Consider the following 4,541-nt stretch of genomic DNA (forward strand, 5'->3'; position numbering starts at 1 on the left):
CACTCATCATCATTCTCAACTATGAACGTGTGCCTGACACCACCTCCGTTCTACTTTAGATTGAGTAGATATCTCTTGGATTCCTTAACCAGAATCTTCGTGGTATAAGCTAGAACTGATGGCGGCATTCAAGAGAATCCGGAAGGTCTAAACCTTGTCTGTGGTATTCTGAGTAGGATGCAATGACTGAATGACTGTGACGTGCTTCAAACTCCTAGCAGGGGGTGTTAGTGACAGACGCAAAAGAATCAATGGATTCTATTCCGGCCTGACCGAGAACCGACGATGACTAGCCATGCTGTGACAGAGCATAGGAACATTTTCACTGAGAGGATGGGAGGTAGCCACTGACACGTGAAACCCTACATACAGCTTGCCATGGAAGGAGCCTTGCGTGTTTGAAGAAGAAGACAGTAGGAAAGCAGAGATTCAGAAGATGGAGCATCTCCAAAACCTCAACCTATTCTCCATTACTGCTGAGCAGTACTAATTTCATGTTCTTTTGCTTTTCACAATCAATCCTGATAATTTCTGATATCCTGACTAAGATTTACAAGATAACCATAGCTTGCTTCAAGCCGACAATCTCCGTGGGATCGACCCTTGCTCACGCAAGGTACTACTTGGACGACCCAGTGCACTTGCTGGTTAGTTGTGCGGGATTGCAAAAGTGTGATTGCAATTTCGTGCACCAGATATTTTATACGCTTTTTGGGGGTAATTTCATGTAGATTTTAGTATGTTTTAATTGGTTTTTAGTAGAATATATTAGTTTTTAGGCAAAAATCATATTTTTGGACGTTACTAATGAGTTTGTGTGTTTTTTCTGTGATTTCAGGTATATTTTCTGGCTGAAATTGGGAGCTGAGCAAAAATCTGATTCGGCTGAAAAGGACTGCTGATGTTGTTGGATCCTAACCTTCCTGCACTCGAAATGGATTTTCTGGAGCTACAGGAGTCCAATTGGTGCGCTCTCAATGCCAGTAAGAAATACTTTGGGCGTTAAACGCCCAAAGAAGCTCCTGCTGGGCGTTTAACGCCAGTAAAGGTACCATCTGGGCGTTAAACGCCAGAAATGCACCTTCTGGGCGTTTAACGCCAGTTTGCTAGCATCCTGGGCGTTTAACGCCAGGGGTGGGGAGGAGTAAAATTCGTTTTTCTTTACAATTTTTCTAAATTTTTAAGTTTCAATTTATGATTTCTTGCATAACATGTTTCAAATATCATCCTTCAAAATCAAATTGGTTTTCTAAGAACCCTAATTTCTAAAATCCCTTTTTCAAAAATATCAAATGTATCTTAATTTATAAACACAATCTTTTTCCAATCCAATTCTTTTTCAAATATTTTTAAAAATCTTTTCAACTCATCTTATCTTTTTTATGAAAATACCTCTCCTTCTACTCCTCTCCTTTCCTTTCTTTTGCTTGAGGACAAGCAAACCTCTAGTTTGGTGTGATTTGCCATGATCACTGAGCTAAACTCATTAAGAATCATGGCACCTAAGAGAACAGGAAGAGCAAGGATGTGAACTTAAGGGAGCTGAAGCATCGAATTAATTCTTGAAGGCATCCCAGACTAAAGGAACATCCACTTCCCAAAATACAGGTTGTTAAGTTCTAATTCCAGCTTTAACTCTGTGATAGTATTATTATAGGATTTTACCTTAGAAGTTATATAGGAGTAGTAGTACTTAACATATCTATTTTGATTTTATTTCCAATTAAGCTATTTATTTTTCTCATCATCATCAGGCATGAATAAAGTAGTAGATTTTTTTAGAATAAAGAAGTAATTTATATTTTTGAGTTCTTAGTAATAAAGACTATAATTAATTATATGTGGTGGCAATACTTGTTGTTCTCTGAATGAATGCTTGAACAGTGCATAATGTACTTTGAATTTGATGAATATTGGCTCCTGAAAGGATGAGGAACACGAAAATATTATTGATGATCTGAAAAATCATGAAATTGATTCTTGAAGCAAGAAAAAGCAGTCAAAAAAAAAAAAAAAACAAGCCATGAGCACTAACCAAGAGTAAAAAGGATCCAAGGCTTTGAGCATCTATGGATAGAGGGCCCAAGGAAATAAATCCAAGCCTAAGCGGCTAACTCAAGCTGTCCCTAACCTGTGCTTGTGTCATGAAGGTCCAAGTGAAAAACTTGAGACTGAGTGGTTAAAGTCGTGATCCAAAGCAAAAGAGTGTGCTTAAGAGCTCTGGACACCACTGACTGGGGACTCTAGCAAAGCTGAGTCACAATCTGAAAAGGTTCACCCAGTTATGTGTCTGTGGCATTTATGTATCCGGTGGTATACTGGAAGACAAAGTGCTTAGGGCCACGGCCAAGACTCATAAATAGCTGTGTTCAAGAATCACATACTACACTAGGAGAGTCAATAATACTATCTGAATTCTGAGTTCCTAAGGATGCCAATCATTCTGAAATTCAAAAGATACAGGGAGATGCAAAACTGTTCAGAGACAAAAAGGTACAGCCCCGCTCATCTAATACGAATCTGAGCTTCATTTAAAACTCTAAAATATTATTACTTCTTAATTTCTGTTAGAACCTATTTTATTCATCTAGTTGCTTGAGGACAAGCAACAGTTTAAGTTTGGTGTTGTGATGAGCGGATATTTTGTACGCTTTTTGGGGGTAATTTCATGTAGATTTTAGCATGTTTCAGTTAGTTTTTAGTAAATAATATTAGTTTTTAGGCAAAAATCATATTTCTGGACTTTACTATGAGTTTGTGTGTTTTTCTGTGATTTCAGGTATTTTCTGGCTGAAATTGAGGGAGCTGAGCAAAATCTGACTTAGGCTGAAAAGGACTGCTGATGCTGTTGGATCCTGACCTCCCTGCACTCGAAATGGATTTTTTGGAGCTACAGGAGTCCAATTGGCGCGCTCTCAACGGCGTTGAAAAGTAGACATCCAGGGCTTTCCAGCATATATAATAGTCCATACTTGCGCAAGGATAGACGACGTAACATGGCGTTGAACGCCAAGTACATGCTGCTGTCTGGAGTTAAACGCCAGAAAAACGTCATGATCCGGAGTTGAACGCCCAAACACGTCAAAACCTGGAGTTTGACGCCAAGAAAGGCCTCCACACGTGGAAAGCATTAGTCTCAGCCCCAGCACACACCAAGTGGGCCCCAGAAGTGGATTTCTACACCAATTATCTTAGTTTATTCACTTTCTGTAAACCTAGGTTACTAATTTACTATTTAAACAACTTTTACAGACTTATCTTGTACCTCATGACATTTTCAGATCTGAATTACATACTTTGTGACGGCATGAGTCTCTAAACTCCATTGTTGGGAGTGAGGAGCTCTGCAGCGTCTCGATGATTTAATACAATTCCTTTGTTTTCCATTCAAACACGCTTGTTCTTATCTAAGATGTTTATTCGCGCTTAACTGTGGAGAAGGTGATGATCCGTGACACTCATCACCTTCCTCAACCCATGAACGTGTGCCTGACAACCACCTCCGTTCTACATCAGATTGATGAATATCTCTTAGATTCCCCAACAGAATCTTCGTGGTATAAGCCGGATTGATGGCAGCATTCATGAGAATCCGGAAAGTCTAAACCTTGTCTGTGGTATTCCGAGTAGGATTCCGGGATTGAATGACTGTGATGTGCTTCAAACTTTAACCTGCTGGGCGTTAGTGACAGACGCAAAAGAGGATTCTATTCCAGTAGGAGCGGAACCAACCGGTGATTAGCCGTACTGTGACAGAGTGCGTGAGCATAGTTTTCACTGCGAGGATGGAAGTAGCCACTGACAACGGTGACACCCTACATAGAGCTTGCCATGGAAGGAACCTGCGTGTGAGAAGAGGATTTCAAGGAAGAGATGAGTCAAAGGACAAGCATCTCCAAACTCCAACATATTCCACATCCTTTACAAACAAATAACTCTATTGCTCAAGTAACATTATTCCCTCTTTTATCTTTATAATCAAATCTAGTAATTTCACTTTTAATCCAATTAATCCTTGTTGACATCCTGACTAAGATTAATAAAATAAATATTGATTGCTTCAAACCAATAATCTCTGTGGATTCGACCCTTACTCACGTAAGGTATTACTTGGACGACCCAGTACACTTGCTGGTTAGTTGAACGGAATTGTGAAAAGGAAGTAATCAATTAGTTGAGTTAGTTTAACTTTTTGGCACATGCCAAGGAGTCACTAATCAAGAATCACAATTTCGTCCACCAATTTTTTGGCGCCGTTGCCGGGGATTATTGAGTTTGAACAATTGAAGGCTTATTTTATTTCTTAGATTAGGAATAATTTATTTTTGTTGCTATAGAGTCATCAATTTTGATAGGATAGTTTCTTTTCAAAATTTCTTTCAAAATTTATTATTTTTCTTAATTAATTGCTAATTTTCGTGAGTCTAGTGTCTTGTTCTAAGTTTGTGTCACTTGCATATTTTATATTTTTCTTTGAAATTTTCGTGTTATTGTTCTTTGTTTTTCCTTAATCTTCAAGTTGTTCTTGTCTATTTTTCTTG

Source organism: Arachis stenosperma, unplaced genomic scaffold (genome assembly GCF_014773155.1).
Source record: "Arachis stenosperma cultivar V10309 unplaced genomic scaffold, arast.V10309.gnm1.PFL2 arast.V10309.gnm1.Scaffold_100025, whole genome shotgun sequence".
Classification (NCBI taxonomy): domain Eukaryota; kingdom Viridiplantae; phylum Streptophyta; class Magnoliopsida; order Fabales; family Fabaceae; genus Arachis; species Arachis stenosperma.